Source organism: Atractosteus spatula, chromosome 10 (assembly GCF_055471065.1).
Source record: "Atractosteus spatula isolate fAtrSpa1 chromosome 10, fAtrSpa1.hap1, whole genome shotgun sequence".
In the NCBI taxonomy this organism is placed as follows: domain Eukaryota; kingdom Metazoa; phylum Chordata; class Actinopteri; order Semionotiformes; family Lepisosteidae; genus Atractosteus; species Atractosteus spatula.
This window is the reverse complement of record NC_142715.1, coordinates 16,361,947-16,387,728: the sequence shown is the minus strand read 5'-3', so window position 1 is coordinate 16,387,728 and position 25,782 is coordinate 16,361,947. Positions and strand designations below refer to the sequence as shown.

Here is a 25,782-nt window from a genome sequence, read left to right as displayed (position 1 = left end):
GTAGCTCAGTGGTAGCTTGCATGCTTCACATGTATGAGGTCCTGGGTTCAATCCTTGGTATCTCCAAGTGCTTTATGTTACTGTGCTCACATCGCAGTCTTCTGTTGAGTGAGAACTCTTTGCTCGTGTTCATACAGAGCCAGGTTTACACAATTAAACTCGAAGTGCTGCGGTTTTAAATGTACCTCCAAAGCATTTAGTTCTGTTAACTACCAAAGAATGTGAACTAATTTAAAGTCACATTCAGGAAATCCAGAGAACGTCTTCACACTTGTCGTGGCTGTTGCAGAAAAACCTCACCCGGGATGTTGAATCTCACCCGGAATTTCCTGAGAGATCATTCACCGAGCGAGTCCTCCCTCTGGACTCCGCACTGAACTGAAGCTGCGCGAATTCCTCACTGCGTGTCCTGTACTGTGTAGCACAGTGACAAGAACGCCTTGAGCTTTTTTCGTATGTGAAGGAAAATGCAAAAGAGCATGAAAAGTATTGATGGTATAAAATATCCATGGTACAACTCGAGAAAGAACTGACGGACAAAACAATGCCATTTGATGATTACAAGAGAAACACAACCGTCCGAACATGGGCTTGGATCCTGAACGCTTGCGTTAAAAGACAAAGCAAAGGATATAACCTGTAAATGTCTTCATGTCTTACAGTTTATGAAATAACACAATTTCTTACTATTGATAGATGCTTTTTTGAATTTTAACAGAATCACAGAATTACAAACATTTGGGGTTAAACTGTTATTCACATACTCTAACGAAGAGAAACGTTAGTGTCTTCCGGTGTGTGAGCCCATTTCTCAAAAAATAAAAAAATAAGTTATATAAATTGAATTGTTCTATTTTGTAGGTTTGCATAGTCTTATTCATATTTCAGTTAAACCTTTTCTTCTGTAGTAATTTCATTTGATATTATATTAATCCTGATTTACAATTTTTGGACATGGTTCATCTTAAATAATTTGTAATTAGTTTCAGTTTTGGAAAATCGCGCCCAGAAGCTACTAAAACTGGTAATGTTTGCATAATGTGTAATGTAATAGTAGCATTTTGGGTGGAAAAACAAAAGGTATTTCTTGGTATGAATCCCAACACTTCATAAGCGGCGTTCGAGGATTTCTCGCTTCAGATAAAGCTGTCAATACATCATAGATTTTTACTCAATCAATATCAGCAGTGTTATCGCTACCGAACGCTAAATATAGATCCTGGCAATACTTCGTGAGATCTTCGTAAGAAAATCCAAAAAAGTACAGAAGCAATCAACGTTTTTTTTGGATCGAGAAGAGGATAATTATGAGACTCAAAATATGCCTGTCTTTTCTTTTTTCGAGGACAAATTGATTATTGAGGTGTAAAGATGGGTTCAAAACCAAAATCATCTGCTATTGCTGCTGTATCTTTGATAGTTTCTTCAAATCCTTCAATTGATCATTGATATCGAGGAATAATATTATACAAATTGTGGTTTTCTGTTAATTCCCAATTTTATTGTAATTACATCTTCGTTTACAGATGTCTTGCATGTATCACAAGGTATAATAGTCGCTGTGTGTCCTCAGCTAAAATGTTTTAAAAAGTACGACAAAAGTTCAATATGCTTAACATCATTTATGGTTATATCTATATTAAAATGAAGGTAAATATACCAAGATATTAAAAAACAATTTTACAGTCCTAAACTAATAATGCTTGTGAAGTTTTCCAATAAATCCGAACTGTAATTTTGAAATATTATTGCTGAGAATGCAAAGAGAATACAAAGATCAAATTCAATGGGTGAACATACAAAAGTAGTTCACTAAACTGAGTTTCTTCCCTGAAATGATTTGATTTGCTTGCAAAGCACTAAGCAGCTTTGAACGGATCGCGGGAATCAAATATACAGATGGGTTCAGAGTGTGCTTTCCAACTTTTGTGTAACATTTTCCTTTGATAGGGCAGAGTTGTCTTTACAATCTGGGTTACATAAAAAGGAGTGACGTCAGTACAAAACAGCTTTCCTTCTTGGGGATCATATTTCTAACTATTTTGGTTTCAAGATCTCAATTTAGCGTGAAACATAAAAGCAAGCTGGATAAATCTCTTACACGTCATTTACAATGGCCTTTCAACTAATAGCCCGTGCAGGGATCAAACCTCAGCTAATGGTACGGGTTGCGTAAGGCTCTGCAACATGCAGGTAAGAAACTAACCTGTGCTTCTTCATTATAGATGCAGCCATTCAAAGTGCGCGTTACAGACACGTACCGCAGGTGACGTCGCTCAGTATGACGCAAGATGACGCGTGGCACCGCAGTACGTGATTGGTTGACCGATAGGGGCACTCGTGGTCTGTTGGTCTGTCGTAGAAAGACTTACAGTAAACGTCTTTGCTGTGCCCATTGTAGGTATTGAATTTTACCACTGAAGGGAAATCTTAGTAGCTGAGCATAAAAAGAATAGGAGCATACTGTAACGCGTGTGAAGGCCATAAACGATATTAATTTTGGAACATAAACATACAGTGTATAGCTGGTCTTGGTACTTTAAAGAAAAAAATACACACCAGTATTCCATTTCTCCCTAAACATTTTAAGCTTCGAAGTCTTTAACTAACGCGATACCGGAGTCAACAAGCATACTTTTAGAATTTGATTAAAAGGGAATATAATATGGAATCGCGTATCTAAAGAATTTAATAACGGTATTCGTGTGCTGCGACAGGGCTGTGTAGGGCTTTTTCGCCTACCTGTTCATGCGAGCTGTCTTGTAGCTGACTGGTCTAGGTGCGTGACTACCAACTGGCAGGTTGTGTGTTTGAATCCAGAAGGTGCCGGACTTTTCCTTTAACAAACATTTCTTCGAAAAAATAGAATAGCGATATTATGGACAATCAATTGACTTTTATATTTCAAAATATCGCAACATGATCGATATTTGCGATATTTTGAACATATCTTCCCTTCCGACAGCGGTTCCTGCTTCTATTGTGTGTGTGTGTGCAACAGAGTAAATTTTTATAGAGAAATGGAGGCTGGACAGTATGCGTTACAATATAAACATTTATATTGATTTAAATCGTGTTCTGATTTAAATCGCAAACGCGTGTTTAATTATGTGTTCTTTAATCATAATCAGGATAATGCATTTCTACATTTTCTGTATAAACCAGCTTAGAGGTTCATACAGAAAGACAGCTTGTGTTTAAATTGAGTGTAAGGTAATTTATGCTTCTAAAGTCATGGTCAGCATTTATTATTGTACTTACTCTAAACTTTTTCTGTGCCTAGTCACATTGTTTTATAGCGTTTTTATTGCGTTATTAAATCCGGTGGCGATGTGTGTTAGTTTCCTGACTCCCATTATTTAAACTGCAACACTGATCATTCATCTCTAAATAAACTTTATTTTATATAGCGTTTTAAGCGAATAGGTAATTAGATTGCTCATAAACCTAATCGCTTTTTCTACATAAACACAGCATGATTGCTCTCTGAAAATGCTTTTCCTTTATTTTTAAAGTAGGCTCAGATTTCAACTATAGATCGTATTATTATAAACTTTCTTGGAAAAATGTATTTTATGTAAACTATGTTTGCTATTAATTCATTTAGGGCTAAAATACGTTCATTGTCTTCCAATCGAGTCGAGTTGACATTGGAAGCCTGCCACACCCGGACTGTTAAACCAACGCATTAGCACGTCAAAGCCCATTGAGGGTATTGAGCCAGTATTGGCTTTAGTATTCCCCCCCTCTCCCCTCAATTCAATTCAATTCAAGGTGTTTTATTTGCATGACAGATGGGTACAAGCAGTGTTGGGTATGTATATTGTAACGCTTACGGCAGACAGGCACTGTGTAAGAGCCGGCGCACCAGAGCAGCGCACCGGGGGAGCGTCTGCATTTATAACTTAGTTTTTAAAATTAGTCAAGCAATATGAAGCATCTCCTTTTACTTAGTGCCTGAGCATAAAAAGAATAGGAGCATACTGCAACGCGTGTGAAGTCCATAAACGATATTAATTTTTGAACTTAAACATACAGTATATGGCTGGTCTCGGTACTTTAAAGAAAACATACACACCAGTATTCCATTTCTCCCTAAACATTTTAAGCATCGACGTCTTTAACTAACGCGATACCGGAGTCAACAAGCATACTTTTAGAATTTGATTAAAAGGGAATATAATATGGAATCGCGTATCTCAAGAAATTAATATGCAATAACTGAGTCAAGGGACTCAGAGGATCCAAGGCTAGACTGAGTATAATAGGCTTCGGGCTTCTATTGTGACATCTACTGTAAATTACAGAAATGTTAAAAGTAAACAAAATAAAGTAACTAAAATGTGGTCTGAAATCACCCCTTTAGACACCCCTTTTACTTCACTGGTGTCAGATATGAAAGGCAATAGTCTCCCGTTCTGTCTGCTGTGTGTTGCAGCAGAGGGACTCCCTGCAGCTGAAAGGGGCAGAGTAACTTGCATGCCCTCTAGTACAGTTTACACATGCACGACTTTAAAAGCTAGCAAGACAGGTTTCGATTCACATTAGCTGGCGAGCCTTGTTAAAAAAACGAATGATAATGTAACATGCCACTGTTCATGAACAAAGTTATACTGAGATTTCCTAAGATACGCGATTAAAAAATAAATAAATAAAAATTTGAATCTCCTGCGGAACACATTCCATAAGAATCAGTGGTTTTACAGTATATATCGCCTTTAAAGGTGGCTTCTCAAAACGCTTTACGGGATAAAAACAACCAGAACAGCAGCAACAACAATATTGTATTTCGTTGCACTTTGAAAACCAAGTAATAACTTAACTATAAAGTACGTGCAAACGTTTCGTATGTTGCTGTCGTGAATGCCTGCGTACCCATAAGTATCTTATTTGCCTTGAGTCTGTCTACAGTATCTCTGTCCCACTACCCCATCTCTCCCTCAATTCAATTCAAGGTGTTTTATTTGCATGACAGATGGGTACAATTCTTGTTGGGAATGTATACTTTGATATTTACACCCGGCGCGGCACCGAGGGAGAGTCTGCATTTATAACTTGTTTTTTAAAATTAGTCAAGCAATATGAAGCATTTTTACTTTTAAGTCCCTTAAATACATTGAGCACAGCTTTCTCACCATCCTTACACAAAGCAGAAACTGTCCGATGACTCACAGTACAAGTGGAAAGATTACAGATTTTAATCTTCTTTAATTTTGTCTTTAATTTTGCCTGTGGGGTGTATCTTATTAAGCTCTAAATTGCATTTTGAGCGCGGTTTTTTACTTTTTTTTTTAATTGCATTTTGGGCGCGGACAGCACATACAAGGGTTAATGAACTGCGCCAAGAAATTTAAAATAGTATTCTTTAGGTGTGAGGGTAGGAGTGGACCGCAGCAGGCATAATCAGCAAACCAGGAAAACAAAGAACAGGACAGGTGAGATGTGTATCCAGAAAGTGAGTGATCAGAAAAAGGAAATGGAAAACGCAGAAAAAGGAAACGCTTTACAGGATAAAAACAATAACAACAGTAGTGGCTGGGCAAACGATTTTTTTTATCGAAATACAAATTGAGATACTGTACTGTATAATGATGTGCATGAACAAAGGTATACTGCAATTTTCCTTAGATACGCGATTAATGCTTCGTAGGAGGAGGCGGTCTTTTCCTCTTGTCTAACAGTCTGTCCACAAACAAAACATTCCTGTTAGACAAGAGGAATTGAAAAAAAACAATTTTGTCAATGAAAACCGGTGTGTGTGTCTCTCCCTGCTGGATGTTCCTCTCACAAACTGCTGAATGAATAAAATCATTTTATTGAAAATGCGTTTGCGATTGTCTGGTATTTAATTTGGTCCCTTTTAACTGTTTTTCGATCTACTGTATTGCTTTGAGATGCCACTTTTAAAGGCGATATGTAAAATAAAGTTTTTTTTATTATTGTTATAGAGAAACATGATCAGATTTTCCCTGGTTCAGAAAAAAGATCTAAAGTGCTACACATAACTTTCTTAATTCGATGTATTTAAAGCAGTGAACTACTGTAGGTGTCACATAACATTCAGAAATACAATCACGTATTTGACAAATAAAAACGATTATAATCTAATCCTTCCACGTTTGATCCCAAAATCCCAAGAAATATAAATCTTGACGGGTAGAAAGCTATGCTGAAAGTTTATTAAGATACTTAGAAGACAAAGATACTGTATCAATTTATGTTGCATTAGCCTGATTATGATTAAAAAACACATATAATTAAACACGCGTTTGCGATTTAAATCAGAACACGATTTAAATCAATATAAATGTTTATATTGTAATGCATACTGTCCAGCCTCCATTTCTCTATAAAAATTTACTCTGTTGCACACACACACACAATAGAAGCAGGAACCGCTGTGAGAAGGGAAGATATGTTCAAAATATCGCACATATCGATCATGTTGCGATATTTTGAAATATAAAAGTCAATTGATTGTCCATAATATCGCTATTCTATTTTTTCGAAGAAATGTTTGTTAAAAGAAAAGTCCAGCGCCAGCTGGATTTGAACACACAACCTGCCAGTTGGTAGTCACGCACGTAGACCAGTCGGCTACAAGACAGCTCGCATGAACAGGCAGGTGAAACAGCCCTACACAGCCCTGTCGCAGCACACGAATACCGTTATTAAATTCTTTAGATACGCGATTCCATATTATATTAGCAGAAAAGCTTAAAACTACCACTTTTTCACACGCTATTTCACATGCTAGTTAAATACTTCGATGCTTAAAATCGTTAGGGAGAAATGGAATACCGGTGTGTATTTTTCCTTTAAAGTGCCGATTCCTGGAATCTGACTGGCTGACACCCCTCTGAAGTGGTTCCATAAAATCTGGTATACGGAAAAGAAAGCGTTGATAAATACAAGTGTCTTTTAATACACTCTTTGCTGTGCTCTTGAGGATCCTTGTGATATTTTAAGCTCTAGTTGAATGATAGGTGTAGCATTTTAAATCATTTTCGTAGTTAGAAATTATGAAATGCCCAGTTAAAAGCAAGGAAGTTTTTATGCCCGTTGAAGTAAAACAAAATGCCTGACAAAGTATGGCTTGGACAGATTCCAAGTGCTTGTACAAATGTGCTAAAGAAATTATACTTTGAGTATACAGCTTGTCCAAAGTCATCCATTATTAATACTATTAGTAATATCTTCAGTAAAGGCTTTGATGCATAAATATTTCTGATAAAGGTAGGTTGTGTACTTTTGTCCAACTGAGCAATCTTGCTTTCATAAAATATACCAACATTTTAATGACTGATGATTAACATGCTGTAATACACAGTTCAAAATTAAAGGCTCAAATGCTGTACATGAGAGGTTAAACTCCCCCTGGCGGGTTTACAAGGCGACGCCGGATAGTTTACCACGTGACACCACGTTAACTGCATCATACCGCGTGATACTGCAACACGCCCACCGGGGTATCCCGTGAAATACCTCACGCATTTTGAATGGCTGCATCTGTATATACACAGTGAGCTATATTTGCGAGCCTACTACCAGCTGCGGGCTCCGTATTTAATTGTGGTACAAGACCGGCCGTGGAGATGAAGTGAGACAGGTGTATACATTAAAAGGCTCATAGCGTCCCTGAGAGGTCTCAAACCACCACCCTTTTGGTTAACAACCGAGCCACAAAGACTCATATAGAGCTTAACACTTCTCGGTCTCGGTGAAAGTGATACACTCCGTAAAATTTCCGGAGATTAATTTGTTTTTAAAGGAAAATCACCAACAGCGGCCGAGATCTACTGGAGTTTTTCATTCTATACTGCGATTTCTGTAGGGTACCCTGTGAAAATACGAGTTTTGACGAGAAGGGATGGACATATAAGGTCAGAAGGCTTGGGGAATTGAACTTTAAGGTGAAGACTGCGGGTTCAGTAGCAGCAGAACCTGATCAGTATCAGTTGACTCCGATATACTTTGAAAATTAACTTCGGGATTTAGAGTCAGACGTGCTACCGTTGCACCATGGGGTATTTAATTAAAAAAAATTGAAAAACAGTCAGTGTTCCTGGATCTGTTATCGAGAACAACACCTGCACAAGAGCTGCGCAGGAAGAATAAAATGTGGTCTGGGATGAAGAGACTCTCTTCGGAAGAGCGGCGCTCTTCACAGGAGAATTTTTTGTGAAGCTGATTTGTCTCCTTTGGGGAATTCAAAAGTGCTAATGGCTGTGACCTCGTGGCGCAAAGGTAGCATGTCTGATTCGAAATCAGAAGGCTGCGTGTTCAAATCGCGTCGAAGTCTCCTATTAGTTTTTCAGGTTCTGCTGGTCCTCAACACGGAATTCACACCATGTAGTTGAGTTCTATCTGTACACCACATAGATAATCTAAACAAAATAGAACCCTACAGGACACGCAGTTAGGATCTCACACAGCGAATACCCTTGAACACAAGAGAGAAGGCACAGTTCAAATCTGCGAAACATCACCTCTGTCTTTAGAGACAGCTACATCAGAGAATGGAATCCCGGAAGTTTCAAATAACTTCTTTTAATACAGGTTCAAGCAAACCTGAAAGTTAGGGAGTTTCCGGACACTTTTGTTTTATTAAAAAGTGTCTGAAGCCTGAAAATGTAATTTGAAAAAAAAAAACGCTATTGGACATGAGCAGGTACTTTTTGTAACGATTTGCTATTTCATGCTGGAAAACAAAGGAAACAGACCCAATGTTTGCTTTCGGGTGCGGTTCATTACATAAAAGACATCTATTACTGAGGAGCTTGAATAAAATTTACGCGAGCCAGGTAGAAGTCGAACCTACAATCTTGCGATCCGAAATCAGATGCGTTATTTATTAAACCGCTGGTATTTCACATAACCTGAATTCCCCCATAGTGTGCTCAGCATCGCTACTAGTAATCCACCGCCCTGTCTAAAATTTCAAAGTGAGAAACATGTGTTTTCTGATTTTTTATGAGTTTTAAAATATTATCTCTTTAAATCAGACAAAGGGTTTATGTTTCGCACTGAAATTCCGATTGATTGAGAATTCAAAGAAAGACTGTTTTCTTCCACAACACCGTATAATTATCACATCCACCAGACTCACCAACTTTTCCAGACCTTGCTGGGTGAGCATTTGCTCCGATAAATTAGGTCACGTATCATGTTAAATCACTTCTTCTCAACACAACATTTCCTGGTGCACGTTTTTTCTATGAAAAAAAGACATTTTTCCCTTGCACGATTTTTCGTTTTTTATCAAAGCATACAGAAAGAAAAAAGAAGAAGAAATAGTGTCGCAAAAGAACTCTGTCACCCTTGGGAGATGTCAAACGCATTGGACATGAAAAATGCCCAATAAAAGCCATTTCTCTTCGTTTCTCAGTGTCGGGGCTGCTACTGTATGTAAAAGAGGCAATTTTCTCTGAGAGCAGTTTCAGCGCTTTCTGAATGCAGATGTCTCAGAGTGGTGTGTCCAAGTAGCTGTTAAAGGTGATGGCAATTCTGTTACCATAGCTTAGTTGGTTGAAGCGCCTCCCTATTAAACAAAAGAACCTATGTTCAAATCCCAGCCATGTATTTCTTCCTATCTTGTAGTACAGAACGTACCATTTTGGGCACTCACAAAGGGCTTGATTTCGTTAAATGCATGTGTTCATTTCCTTTCTGGAAAACTTGTTTTTGATGAAATTCACACAGCTTGCGAAACATGAAATTCAGTTCTTGGTTATCAATGCAGAAGAAATATTACCGGCTGGCAAAATAAACGGTAAGAGATTTGTTTTTGATTCGAGGAAAGTCCCGTGCAATCGGTTAGCGCGTTGGGCAATTAACTGAAAGGTTGGTGGTTCAAGTCCATCCAGGGACGGGTTTCTTCTTCGATGTAAACATTGTTTTCGCATAGGTCGATTGGATTTCTCAGCTAAACCACAGCCATTTTAATATTTGTAGGAAATGCGACTGTTCAACACGTGTCAAAAATGTCCAATAATGCCCAACAATGCAACTCCCCAGAAAACCATATTCACCCAAGAAAAATGATCGTCGAATCGTCATTTATACTCCCGTCACATCCTCTGCTGAAATATTTTAAAAATACAATGCAGATTTGTTTGAGAACTTGACAAGCATTGTTTTGTTAGCACTGTGCAGTTGGATTTTGATATTTTGACATATTCACCTTAATTTTAAACTGTAAATACTGTACAATCTATTGTAATTGTGTTGTAATATTAAAATATGTTAGCTGAGGATGCAAAGGGGTGAAAGGGAAAGGTCAGAGGGTAAAGTAACAACAAGGTTAGGATTGGTGGAGGTGGTAGGGGTGTTGATGGTTTTTCTCTGTAGAGGATGATTGAGTTTTTTATCCTTCTCTGAAGTGAGAAACTGGAAGAGTTGGGAGTTGAGAGATCTGATGAGGTTAGTTATAAAAGGAAGTTGATGTGGAGCTGTTAGCTGTAAGAATTCCTTAATGTCTTTGATGTTGTCATCAAAGATAAACTGCAGTAAGCAAAGATAAAAAGAAAATTATCTTTGCATACTGCCCTGTCTTTCTAACACCTGAAGAAGGCTCCACGGCCAACACATTGTGTTTCCTCTCTTCTCATTTCAGCATGGAATAACCCTTTACTTGTTCCTTTGCAGCCTACGCATGCTGACACAGCTACTCACCTGATATATAACATTCCTATAATCACAACTATGAATGTCCACTGTGGGTATTTTTTCCATGATTATTTATTCTGTCATTGAAGCATATTTTATGTCATACCGAAGTGTCACAATCACTGAATTTTTTTTTCATTTAGAAAGTAAGAAAATGATAAATCACTATGAATTGCCTTTAGCCTGTTCTGATCTAGATTTTCTATATACTTTAACATGCCAAGTTCACAATGTCACAACTGATATGCAACAGTGAAGTGTTGTAATGTACATAGTGTTGGAACATTGAGATGTTTTGGTAATGAGGAAGGAGGGACATGCCATGTTCACAGGGTCATATTTTAAAAAAATGGCACAGTAAAATTTCCTAAAGTTCAGGATTTTGATAGTCTGTTCCATTCTCTCTCACACCTCAGTGTCAGAATTTGTAGATGTTTTTATAACCAGGGGGTAGGTTTATAGCAAGAAGCAGAAAGTGCCATCACCCGTTGCTCATCCTCGGTTAACCATATATTCTCATGCCATGTTCTAAATGTCCCATTTATATTAAAAAGTTCTTGTAAAATGCAAGATTTTAAGACTTTTTATGATCAGAAGGTAAGGTCATGGTAAATATGCAGAAAGTGCCTGTGAACTTATGTTTTGCCTTTGTCTTATTTACTTATTGTGTTTGTGTTATTGTGAGTTTTGAAAATTGGTTTACAATTTTCTGAAATGTGTTTCACACAAAAATTCTATTTGGATAGTCACTACTTTACCCTTTACTGAGGATAAATACAGTAATCCATCCCGATTAGTACTTTTAAAAATTACTGTAAAGAGCCATCTACAGGTGAAAGGTGGCATAACATCACAGCAGCAGCATTTAAGGCAGAAGAAGAAGCTGGCGAATAAGAAGCCAGCTTCAGCCTCGTTAATGCAATACCATTGGGTGAGGTGGAAAAATATTTCTTCCTCTGAATCCAAACATTTTTATAGGAGGTGTTCTAGTACTTCTTGCCTCAGATAAAACTACCAATACACTTAGTTGTACTCCATCAATAGCAGCAGTGTTATTGGTACTGAGTCCTAAATGTATGTCCTGTCATCATATAAAATGTCAAAAGTTTCGACTGCATTCAACTGATCAAATTTCTCTTCGATGACAGTTATAATTTTATCCAAAATACATCCGAAACAAATTTGCACTGTTTTTTTTATCCAGAAGAGCATCATCATGAGACTCAAAACATACCTGTTTTTTCTTCTTTCCAGGAGGAAGGATTGTTCAGATGCAAACATTGGTCCAAAATCAATGTACTCTCCTATCGCTGTTGCTTCTTTAAATCCTTCATTTGAACGTCGATATTGAGGGATGATATCATACACATTTTGGTTTTCTTTTAAAGCAAATTATATTAAAATATGAGCCTCTGTTATAGTTGTCTTGGAAGTTTCGGAAGGTATAATAGACCCCCTTGTGCCATCAGCTAAAATATGATAAAATACAACAAAATTTATTTACATAGAACAGCATTTATGGTTACATGTATATTAAAATTAAGATAAATATACAAAAGTATTAAAATACAAACGTACAGTCCTAACATCATCATGCTGTCCAACTGTCTTTTTTGCTTGTCAAGTTCTCCAACAAATCTGTGTCGTAATTTTAAATATTCTAACTAAGGGTGCATCGAGAGCATAAATGAATTCTTCTGCCAGCCGTTCGAAGATCAAAGTCCTTGGCTGAATATGATGTCCTTGAATGTTGGTCATTATTGGCCATTCCCAGTGATATTGACTTACGTACTTAATTGTTTAACAAAAACATTCACATTTCTTGCAAATATCAAGTGGGTTAAGGTTTTGCTAAGAAATCCGAATTAGTAGAGATGAGGTTTACATTGCAATAATGAGAAGTGCATTTCTGGGTGGGCTCAAACCACTAACCTTTCAATTAACAGAGACTCACGTGTGTCCCTTTTCTCCATTTGCAAGCTTCTGATTAAAAAAAGAAAATAATGCTTCTTTCTTACCAGCCTGCGATATACAAGGCAAGATTTGTATTTCATCTTTAACAAGCTGTATGAATTTCATGAAAAGCAAGTTGTTCCAGAAAGAAAATGAAAACTTGCATTAAACAAAATCAAGCTGTACGTAATCATCCATAGTGATACATTTTGTAAGACAAGACAAGAAGAAAAGCACTGTTGAGATTTGAACTCAGCATCTCCTGTTTAAGAAGAAAGTATATAAACCAAATCAGCCATCAGGGTATCAACACCATGTCTGACTCAGTGATTGCAGCTGACTGTCACTGGAGGACACTTCATCGTGAACAAGTCAGCCTGCATAATGAGGGGGAAGAGACTGACCTCTGTGATGCAGTATCGACAAATACTAACCTTCTGTCCAACTGTTCTCTGCTGCATTCTGGATTAGCAGGTAATTTTGGTTTCCATGCGTGTGTAGGGGTTTTGTGTATTTACTGGGACAATTATTAATTGTAGCAGTAAGTCCCAAAATGATTCTTTGATGGCTATTAGAAAACCGACCGTGCGGGTTAACTCATTAATGCACACACACAGATACTAATACACTTATTAATACATAAAATGTGCATATAAACATAACAGATCTTAAGAGTGTGGGTTAGCAGAATACAAAAGGTATATATTAAATCACGAAGAGTTCCAAACCAAGAGGGACATACATTCAGTATACCATTCATTTAGACTGTTTCGTAAATGAACTGGGATTACAACTTCTACACTAGATACTCAAAAGCAAGTACATCACTCATAGGTATTAGATTGATATCAATTGTGGTTGAGGTAACAATTGAATTCTCGAGCTGTAATGCAAAATGTTGAATACTCATCCGATCTGTGTGGATTCAGATCTCCCGCGGACACAAAGAAGCAGTGGCAGGCTGTTGCTGTGTGCAATCGGCACTCTCTGGCTCGGTGCCAGGCAGTGGCCGGTGCGGCTGGCAAGAAGGAGAGGAGGGAGAGATTCCTGCTGCGATGCGCTGCTAATGCTCTTTGAAGACCGGCTAGTTAGTGTTGGCTGAAACTAGCAGAGCTTGTGCACATGGAAAGTGACTGCGGATCCAAGCAAGTCACACTCTTTAGATGGGTAGAAGACCAGTTCGTTCCCGATGTAGCGCTAGTCCTGAATCCTGAGATTCAGCTGTCGACAGTTCCAACCGTAGTTCACTCGTTGATCAGGCGAGCTTTGGCGGTGGAGTACCGGTGGTTCACATGGCTGTCAGCTGGGCTAACCTCGGGCAGATCTTTTTGTTATGCACAGGCAACCTCCATTCTCAATTCTTAGAACAAAGTTAAGTCCTGGCACTCGGACACACTGGCCATCACGTGATTGTCCGAGCTGAGCTACCAACATTACAAATGCTGTTTACACATTAGATGGTTATTTTTGGCTTCTGATATTATGGTGGATAAAGAGCCCTGGAATCTTTGTAGAAGGACAAAAGACGTAAAGAAAGGGCAGTGTAACCATGGCCAAGAGAAGGGAAATGTTGGAGAGATCTTTTTTCATTCACTTTTTATCATTGTTTTTCCAGCCCAACAAAGATCAAAATATATGAGCAGGCGTCCTGTGCCAAATCCAATCTGCCTTCCTTCCAAGCATACAGGAATGTCAGTGAATTAAATATTGACATATGAAAATACACAAAAATATGCAATCACACATATGCAGTTTGAGCAAATATAAGACAATAACCAAGTACCACAAACTACCAGGCATCTAGTATCATTAGCAGTTCAGGTGGGGAGCTGCGTCAGCATGTGTAGGCTTCAAAGGAACAAGTAATAGGTCTATTCCATGCTTAAAAGAGAAGAAAGAAAACACAACATTTCAGCCGTGGAGCCCTCACACCTGAAGAAGGCTCCACGGCTGAAATGTTGTGTTTTCTTTCTTCTCTTTTCATCTAGTGTCATTAGCCTTTTAACAGTTCATGTCAAAATAAAACAGAAATGGATAACAGGAAGCCCCACTGCCTGGTGTGGACGGTAGCTGTGCATGTTGCAGCAGAATTGTGCATGTGAGATCAAGGGGGCATGTCATGTGTTTCAGCACTTCACTCCCTTCAGTAGCACATGATTCCCTGAGTTCTTTGGATGACCTGTGGACCGATCTTTCATGATGAAGAATTCCTTAAGAAGAATAGATCTCGGCCCACCATCCCAATGCCTTCATCTCACAACAACAACCTCCCACTGCCCTTAGTCTGCAAGGCAGACCTTTCAAGTGCAATGACGATGCCTGGACCTTCGTTGCCTATTGTACGAGCTGAACTTTTGTGCTCATCAATTCAACACTCTTTCCATCAACTCATCTTGTCTTTTGACGCTTCGTGTTTTGCGCTCCTTTGACTATCGGCATATTGGGTGACTGCAAACACTGAAGTTCTTGCTTACGGAGTGTGGAACATTGTTTTCAAGTGATCGCTGTTCTGTCATGTTGACGCCGAGTGAATCTTTCTTTGGCAACATGGGCAGGCTGACAGCAGTGCGAGCGAAAGTAATGGCAAATTTCTTGACTTATTTCTGAATGTGAATGTTCTTTAGAAAAGGGATGCGGCGTTGCTTCTCGTCCGTGTAAAGGTCGTGCATTCCAGACATGTTTATGAGCGAACAGTTGCCACAAGTGATTGAAAAGAGCAAGAGAGGAAGCAGCCCTGCCCCATGTGAGGATCAAACTCAGGCCTTTCAGATGATGAGACTGACGCACTACCAATTACGCCAACAAGTCCAGCTGCAGTACACACACCGGAAAGTTTGCCTCACATGGATTTCAGTCGCCAGTTCCCTAATCTTTAGACGCCATCTGCTGAATGTTGCATTTGCCTTTTGATCTCACCGATACATTTTTGGTCTGTTTCTGTTGCGAGTCCGTCTTTCAGATCTCACCTAGCACAAGTCTCTCTGGCTGAAGTGGCCTCTCTGCTTCAGCATCGTGCCCTCACTCAGCCATTAAAAATGTCACTCGGACTTCTGACATGCTGACATGAAATGTCAAGAGAGAGTGGCGGAGACGCTTAAGCTAGAGAGAAGATGAAAAGGGGGCGTGGCTGCGAAACGCTTGACAGCTGGACAATACTCTCCATGCAAGGCGTGACCACAGGCTAAAGGACACCTTTTGGCACATCAAGCTCTAAGCACACACCTGGAGGATGCGGGAATTGATCCCACTACCGCCCACATGCAAAGCAAGCGCTGTACCATACAAGCCAACCCCCCTCGCTGGGGCTTATACCTCGGTGTCACCTAGGGCCGCTTGTTCCCCTCTTACCAGGCGCAGTTCACTGCCCTTCGTCTGCAAGGCAGTCGTGTAATTGCGGCTTTCTTGACTTATTGATGAAGGTCTGACTGGACGAGCGAATGACGCCTCTCCCCCATCCTCAAGCTCACTGACAGATTGAAATGAAAAATGCTGCTGTGGCTCGTTGGTCTAGTGGTATGATTCTCGCTTAGGGTGCGAGAGGTCCTGAGTTCAACTCCTGGACGAGCCTTTGTGTGCTCTCTTCCTCCTCTTCCACAAGACTGGGAACTGATATCCACATCACTTCGCAGCGTCTGCTTATGGCAAATGATGGAATGTGACTAATGACTGAACGAGCCTGGTGAATTCTCATCACGTGGCACAATGAGAGCGTGCAGTCAGCTGTCCAAGGCGGCAACCTCATTGCTCGTTCAAAAGAACATGTACTGAAAACTCATCACCACTATGTCGTAGATGAGCACCGCGATCGCTTGTTGTCATGCGTCCTTACTTGGGAAATGCAGAAGCAAAAACTGCCCTCTCTCAGCCACCGAAACGTGTGAGGCTCGCCTTGCGCTCTCTGCGCCTCGCATATTTGTGGAGCTGTCTGCTCTTCTTTCTGTTGAAGTACTCAAGTTACGGGGCGTCCTGCAGCCTATGATGTTCTCACTGAGAGCTTTCAAGATTTGAAGGAAAACTACGAGCTTGATGGCTCAAGTCGAACGAATGTGATTGTTAAGCAATCGATGATCAAAAGCACGTCTTCTAACAATTCGTGAGAGTATTATCAGCACTGTTTTCACTCGGATATACTTTTCACTTGCTAAGCTGACAAATTGAACGAGAAAATGCCGGAGACGCACTCAGTCCAGACTGAGGTTGGGAAGGAGGTGTGGCCCTTCAACGCTTGACAACTGAAGGACATTCTCTCTGCAACGGAGGAGCACCTGTCAGAAGTCGCAGAGGCTAAAGGAGAGCACCGGGAGCCCAGAGCTCTAAACTCAGACTTAGAGAAAGCGGGCATCGATCCCGCTACCTTTCACATGCTAAGCGAGCGCTCTACCATTCAAGCTAATTCCCCTTGCTCCATGCTTCTCGGCATCATGTCTTACCGCCTCTGCCCCTCTTACTGGGCACCGCCCACTGCCCTTGGTCTGCAAGGCAGTCCTTTCAAGTGCAATGACGACGCTGGGACTTTCGTTGCCTATTGTACGAGCTGAACTTTTGTGCTCATCAATTCAACGCTCTTTCCATCAACTCATCTTGTCTTTTGACGCTTCGTGTTTTGCGCTCCTTTGACTATCGGCATATCGGGTGACTGCAAACACTGAAGTTCTTGCTTACGGAGTGTGGAACATTGTTTTCAAGTGATCGCTGTTCTGTCATGTTGACGCCGAGTGAATCTTTCTTTGGCAACATGGGCAGGCTGACAGCAGCGCAAGCGAAAGTAATGGCAAATTTCTTGACTTATTTCTGAATGTGAATGTTCTTTAGAAAAGGGATGCGGCGTTGCTTCTCGCCCATGTAAAGGTCACGCATTCCAGACGTGGTTATGAGTAAACAGTTGCCGCAAGTGTCTGAAAAGAGCAGGAGAGGATGTAGCCCTGCCCCGAAACTCATGACTTTCTGATGATGAGATTATGAGGGTGCGAGAGGTCCCTCATTTGTAAGGAATCCAAAGTAACAGCTGCTGCCCTGTAGTCGTTGGTGAGGTAGGGGACTAAGCAGAACACCAGATGATATGAGAACGTTCCTGAATATAGTGGAAATAATATCCTCAGTCAGAAATGAACTTGCTTCAGTCGCTTGAATTTTATTGTAATATTTCCCTAAAATTGCTTTAAATACACGTCAGAAATATACACAATGAAGTTTAATTAATTCATGTTTTTTAATCAGTGCAATTTAAAAATGTATTTTAATGTCTATAAGATTCAATATTTTAGCTAATAGATGTAGAGCCTTAATATGCAATAGTAAATTTTCAGAATACCTGGGGAGCAACGAGAACAAAAATTAAATAAATATTTAAATCCAGTGTACAGATGCAGCCATTCAAAGTGTGTGGCACAGACACGTACCGCGTGTAATTGGCTACGTCCTTGCGCATCATGACGCGCGGTGACGTGAAAGCCACTGAGACATCAGGTACTACTGTTGTATTTATGAAGAAGAAACAAAACAAAAAGTGTACTAACAACTGTGGCATCCTACTCCTTGGTTAATACATTTTATTATTTATAAACAGTAAAAAGAGATGCTTCATATTGCTTGACTAATTTTAAAACCTAAGTTATAAATGCAGACGCGATTGGTGTATTAAGTGCCCAAGGCAGCAGAACTAAGCTCCGCGCCTCCTCCTTCTCTTGGTGCAGCGCCGGGTCTAAATATCTAAACATATGTATCTACAGTATATAGCAGGTAGTGTCACTGTATTCCACTTTCTTTGTAAAAGCGGAAAAACAGATTCACAACGCGATGCTGTGTCACTGTGTAAAAAAAACGGAACACCCTATATTGTAAAGAGCTGCTGAGCTACTGTAAGAATAGGAGTTCCTGCTGTCAGAGGGGCTGGAAAGTGCCCGCGGTCATTTAATTAGCATTACAATTCACACTGAATTGACCCATTACATTTCAGCATTTCATTCACGTCAGAAACCCTCACACCTGAAGAAGGCTTGAGTTTTCTCTCTTCTCTTTTAAAGGTGTGTACAATGCTGTAATACAGTTTAAAATAACATTTTAAACAGTATCAACTAAACTCCATTAAGGAACAAGTAATAGGTTTATTCCATGCTGAAAAAAAGAAGAAAGAGAACACAACGTTTCGGCCGTGGAGCCTTCTTCAGGTGTCAAACTCCATTAATATAAGTATAGAGTGGTATTAAATAAATACATCTTTTTAGTAAAAATTACACTTTTCTAAAATGTATTTAAAAAATAAAAACGATTACAATCTAATCTTTCAACGTTTGATCCCAAAATCCCAAGAAAAATAAATCTAAATGGGGAGAAAGCTATGCTGAAATGTTATTAAGATACTTAGAAGACAAAGATAACAATTTATGTTGCATTTGTCTGATTGTGAATCAAAAACTACATATAATTAAACACGCGTTTGCGATTTAAATCAATATAAATGTTTATATTGTGTAGGGAAAAACCGGTTCAGGGACGCCAAATATGTAATCATAGTGGCTCTCTGAAGGCACCAGTTCTGTAGGGTTTGGGCATTTACTGAGACAATTATTAATTGTAGCAGTAAATCACAAAGTTGATTCTTTTGATGGCTTTAGAATCCAATCAGGCGACATAACTCAAACAACGCACACACACAGGTACTAATACACGAGGATACATTTATTAATACATAGAATATGCATATAAACCTAACAGATCTTATCGAGAGGGTTATCAGAATACAAAAGGTATATATTCAATCAGTTACGAAGTGTTACACATCAAGAGGACATACGTTCAGTATATCATTCATTTAGACCGTTTCATAAATGAACTTGGTTACAACTTCTGCATTAGATACTCAAAACAAGTACATAACTCTTAGGAATTAAATTGATACCAACTGGTTTGGATAACAATTGAATTCTCGAGCAGTAATGGAGTGAAGTTGAATACTCATCCAATTTCTGGGGATTCAGATCTCCTGCGGGCTGAAAGAAACAGTTGCAGGCTGTTGCTGTCCAATCCGCGCTCTCTGGCTGTGTTCCAGGCTGTGCTGTGCGGCTTGCGACGGTGCGCTGCTGATGTTCACTGTTGGCTTTAACTAGCAAAGTTTGTGCACAGGAGAAAAGATGACTGTGGGTCCCAGCAAGTCAGGAAGAGGACCGGTTCGTTCCTGATGAAGACTAGTTCTGAATAGTGATTCAGCTGTCCACAGTTCCGATCTGTTCACGAGGCCTGCTGCTGGTTACTCTCTGGCAACCTCCACTCTAGACTCTTAGAACAAAGGAAAGTTCTGGCACTCGGACACACTGGCCGTTCCGTGGTTGTCCGGGCTGAGTCTCAGGATGGTCAGGAGGCGCGCTGTGAGAATGTCCTGCCCTTGGGAGCCTTCTGCTCCTGGGCCGTCCTGCCCTGGAATTCTCCTTTGAATTTCACTGAATCTTCTGAATCTGAATCTCCCAGGCTCTCTGTGTTGCCTGTTTTTACCTGGAGGAACTTCAGCTCGTTGATTGGCTGAAAGTTCCATGGGCATCAGAGTCCCACGTGGGTTACTCGGCCCTACCAGTCCCTGATTGGTTGATCAAGGTGAGATATGAGTCACTTACTCCTGACACTTAGTAATGCAGTCCAGATGTCCAACTGGCACTCCCTAGACAGATAGGCGCCAATGGATGACCATTGATCATGATAGCCAGGCTTAGCTAAGTGCATCCCCCTTTGGGAGCTGTCCTAGGACCTTAAATCACCCTAATGGTCTCTCTGTGGCTGCACCACAGAGATGAACAGAGAAATGGGGCCTCATTTGGGAAGCTCAGAAACACTTAATTCTGCCTTATTATTAAGCCTTGCCGCTACAATTGCAACGCATACTGTACAGCCTCCATTTCTCTAAAAAAAAATTAAAAGATTGTTTGTGCAGCCTAAGAGGGGGGGTCTACTCTCAGTGACAGCTGACAATCCTCCATACACTCAAGTGAAAAATTAATTATGTTAACGTCGTATTTACAATTTGCTGATAATAGAAATGTTAAGTTCTCTAAAGCTTTGTGATAGTTTACCCAGGCAGAAAAAGATCGGCTACACTGGGAAGATGCAACACAGAAGATATGATTAATAACCTTTTAAATCTGAAGGGAGATGTAAAGGGATCACACACACACACTAGAAGCAGGAAGCAGAAGAAATGTTTGTTCAGAGAAAAGTCATGGCACCAGCTGGATTTAAACACACAACCTTGGGCTCAGAAGTCAGAAACATAGACCACAAAACCTCCCAGAGCAGTCACATGAAGCCAGGTGTAACAGCCCTACACATACAGAATCAACAGACATTGTACAGCGTGTATTACTGTGTTGCAGTACACAAATATAATTATATCGTTATTAATTTCTTTAGATATGTGATTCCATATTATATTAGCAGAAAAGCTTAAAACTACCACTTTTTATACACGCTATTTCACATGTTAGTTAAAGACTTTGATGCTTAAAATGTTTAGGGAGAAATGGAATACTGGTGTGAATTTTTTCTTTAAAGTACCGAGACCAGCCATATACTGTATGTTTATGTTCCAAAATTAATATTGTTCATGGCCTTCACACGCGTTACAGTATGCTCCTATTCTTTTTATGCTCAGCTTCCCTTCAGTGGTAAAATTCCATATAAATATATAATACTTAAACGGGCACAGTAAAGACATTAAATTTACATATACATACTGTATACAGTACAGTTTGCATACAGTAATATGTTTATGTCCCTAAATCAATATCTTTTATGAGCATGTGAAAGGCATGGTGAATCGGAGATTCTCAAAAATTACTGTACTTTGCATGATTGGAAACAAATGCGTGATTGCGAAATGCTGTGCTGTTACTTTTACAAAGATGGTCAATGAAAAAAAGAACATGGACCAGGGCAATACTTTGAGTTCACACTTACAGCTTGTCCAAGTTCATTCATTATTAAAACTATTAGTAATATCTTCAGTAAAAACTTTGATGGCGACAGCTCAAACATGAGAGGTTGGGCTTTATTAGCTCCACCTTGCGGAAATTCCGGATACTATTATGTTACTTGTGGTACCACGTGGTATCATGCGGCACTATGTGAGAATTTAGAGTTATTAATACTGTTACTTGCGGTAAACTGCGTCAAACACAACGCAGAATAATGCGGTATCGCCCACTTTTTTTTGGCTGCATCTGTACATGTGGCTTGATTTTTTAATGCAAGTTTTCATTTTCTTTCTGGAACAACTTGCTTTTCATGAAATTCATACAGCTTGCGAAAGATTAAATACAAGTCTTGCCTTGTATATCGCAGGCTGGCAAGAAAGAAGCATTATTTTCTTTTTTTTAATCAGAAGCTTGCAAATGGAGAAAAGGGATACACGTGAGTCTCTGTTAATTGAAAGGTTAGTGGTTTGAGCCCACCCAGAAATGTACTTCTCATTATTGTGATGTAAACCTCATCTATACTTATTTGGATTTCTTAGCAAAACCTTAACCCACTTCATATTTGCAGGAAATGTGATTTTTTTGTTAAACAATTAAGTACGTAAGTCAATATCACTGGGAATGGCCAATAATGACCAACATTCAAGGATGTCATATTCAGCCATGGCTGGCAGGAGAATTCATTTATGCTCTCGTTGCACCCTTAGTTAGAATATTTAAAATTACAACACAGATTTGTTGGAGAACTTGACAAGCAAAAAAGACAGTTCAACAGCATGATTATGTTAGGACTTTACATTTGTATTTTAATAGTTTTGTATATTTATCTTAATTTTAATATACATGTAACAATAAATGCTGTTCTATGTAAATAAATGTTGTTGTATTTTATCATATTTTAGCGGAGGGCACAAGGTGGTCTATTATACCTTGCGAAACTTCCAAGACAACTATAACAGAGGCTTATATTTTAAGAAAATTTGCTTTAAAAGAATTTGTACGATATCATCCCTCAATATCGACGTTCAAATGAAGGATTTGAAGAAGCAACAGCGATAGGAGAGTACATTGATTTTGGACCAATGTTTGCATCTGAACAATCCTTCCTCCTGGAAAGAAGAAAAAAAAAACAGGTATGTTTTGAGTCTCTTGATGATGCTTTTCTGGATAAAAAAAAAACATGCAAATTTGTTTCAGATGTATTTTGGATAAAATTATAACTGTCATCGAAGAGAAATTTGATCAGTTGAATGCAGTCAAAACTTTCGAAGTTTTATATGATGACAGGACGTACATTTAGGAATCAGTACCGATAACACCGCTGCTATTGATGGAATAGAAATAAGTGATGTATTGGCAGTTTTATCTGAGGCAAGAAGTACTAGAACACCTCCTATAAAAATGTTTGGATTCAGAGCAAGAAATATTTTTCCACCTCACCCAGTGATATTGCATTAACGAGGCTGAAGCTGGCTTCTTATTCGCCAGCTTCTTCTTCTGCCTTAAATGCTGCTGCTGTGATGTTATGCCGGCTTTCGCCTGTAGATGGCTCTCTACAGTAATTTTTAAAAGTACTAATCAGGATGGATTACTGTACTTATCCTCAGTAAAGGGGAATATGTAAGTAGTGACTATCCAAATAGCATTTTTGTGTGAAACACATTTCAGAAAATTGTAAACCAATTTTCAAAACTCACAATAACACAAACACAATAAGTAAATAAGACAAAGGCAAAACATAAGTTCACAGGCACTTTCTGCATATTTACCACGACCTTACCTTCTGATCATAAAAAGTCTTAAAATCTTGCATTTTACAAGAAATTTTAATATAAATGGGACATTTAGAACATGGCATATGAGAATATACGGTTAACCGAGGATGTGCAAAGGGTGATGGCACTTTCTGCTTATTGCTATAAACCTACCCCCTGGTTATAAAAACATCTAAAAATTCTGACACTGAGGTGTGAGACACAATGTAACAGGCTCTCTTAATCCCGAAATACAAGAAATTTGACTGTACCATTTGAACATGGCATGTCCCTCCTTCCTCATTACCAAAACATCTCAATGTTCCAACACTATGTACATTTGTAATTACAACACTTCACTGTTGCATTTCTGAGTTGTGACATTGTGAACATGGCATGTTAAAGTATATAGAAAATCTCGATTTGAACAGGCTAAATGCAATTCATAGTGATTTATCATTTTCTTACTTTCTAAATGAAAAAAAAAATCAGTGATTATGACACTTCGGTATGACATAAAATATGCTTCAATGACAGTATAAATAATCATGGAAAGATACCCACAGTGGACATTCATATTTGTGATTATAGGAATGTTAAATATCAGGTGAGTAGCTGCGTCAGCATGTGTAGGCTGCAAAGGAACAAGTAAAGGGTTGTTCCATGCTGAAAAGACAAGAAAGGAAACACAACTTGTTGGCCGTGAAGCCTTCTTCAGGTGTGAGAAAGACAGGGCAGTAAGCAAGGATAAATTTCTTTTTATCTTTGCTTACTGCAGTTTATCTTTGATGACAACATCAAAGACATTAAGTAATTTTTACCGCTAACAGCTCAACATCATCTTCCTTTTATATCTAACCTCATCAGATCTCTCAACTCCCAGCTCTTCCAGTTTCTCACTTCAGAGAAAGATAAAAAACTCAATCATCCTCTACAGAGAAAAACCATCAACACCCCTACCACCTCCACCAATCCTAACCTTGTTGTTACTGTACCCTCTGACCTTTCCCTTTCACCCCTTTGCATCCTCAGCTAACATATTTTAATATTACAACACAATTACAATAGATTGTATTTATGTTTAAAATGAAGGTAAATATGTCAAAAACCCAACTGCACAGTGCTAACGTAACAATGCTTGTCAAGTTCTCAAACAAATCTGCATTGTATTTTTAAAATATTTCAGCAGAGGATGTGACGGGAGTATAAATGATGATTCGACGATCATTTTTCTTGGGTGAATATGGTTTTCTGGGGAGTTGCGATGTTGGGCATTATTGGACATTTTTGACACGTGTTGAACACTCGCATTTCCTGTAAATATTAAAATGGCTATGGTTTCGCAGAGAAATCCAATCTACCTATGCGAAGACAATGTTTACATCGCAAAAGAAACCCGTCCCTGGGTGGACTCGAACCACCAACCTTTCAGTTAACAATCAAACGCACTAACTGATTGCACCACAGAGACTGACTACTGGGCTCTCGAATCACAAGTTTCCGGTTAAAAAAAAATCTCTTACCATTCTTTATGCCAGCCGGTAATATTTCTTCTGCACTGATAACCAAGAATTGAATTTCATGTTTCGCAAGCTGTGTGAATTTCATCAAAAGCAAGTTTTCCCATATAATGCCAGCGAACTCTTGTTTTTATGTCCACTATAACTACACTGGGCAAACGTTCTGAGGTCAAATTCTTCCAGCACGGGGGTACCTTTAAAGCGGAGACGATGGCACCGACATTTTTTGGCGCGCCTTCTCTTTAAAGCCCTGGCCAAATATGAAGACATTACGTACAGTTATAATTCAAACGGAATTAAAAACTACACATCCCAGTTACCATGGTGGTGCTTGTGATCATTGCGTTTAACCAACGAAACAGGGCGAAAAATCAGTCACATGATTTTGGGGCAGAGTTTCGAAAGCTTAACCTATCACCAACAAAGCGAAATTTACACGATAGGCTACCTCAAACTGTCAGTTACACGACTGTGTATGTCGCTTAAGCCACTCCTATTTGGCATTTTAGTTATGGAGGCGAGAAGACGCCCCCCCCCTCTCTCTGGGTGTCTGATTTGCCGCCATCTTTAACTGTTCGGTGTCCGAATCGGAGTAGCTACGCGTACGAAATAAAGTTAATCCCAACTACAAAACATATATTTTAGTGGTAAGAGGGCGCAAAACATCAGTATTTACTGCTATTAATTACTGTACGATTTATAGTTGAAATCTGAGCCTAGATATAAAGTTAGATATAAAGTTAAAATCTCGACAAAGCAATGTAGGAAATACAGAGAAAATAAATCCTTTCTGACATCTAAAATCAGTTTCGATCAAGGTCTCTAAAACGAACAAGAAAAAGAGGATTTTCGGAGGGCAATTACGCTGTGTTTATATAGAATAAGTGATTTATGAGCAATCTAATTTCTTGTTAGTTTAAAACAGTG

At 39.1% G+C, this 25,782-nt stretch overlaps 1 non-coding gene across 1 annotated transcript; it reads left to right on the top strand.

Annotated features, from left to right (window-relative positions):
• The first annotated feature begins 16,117 nt into the window (after positions 1-16,117).
• trnap-agg (transfer RNA proline (anticodon AGG)) lies at positions 16,118-16,189 on the top strand. Its single transcript has one exon. It is a non-coding gene; the product is annotated as a tRNA-Pro (tRNA).
• Positions 16,190-25,782: the final 9,593 nt, after the last annotated feature.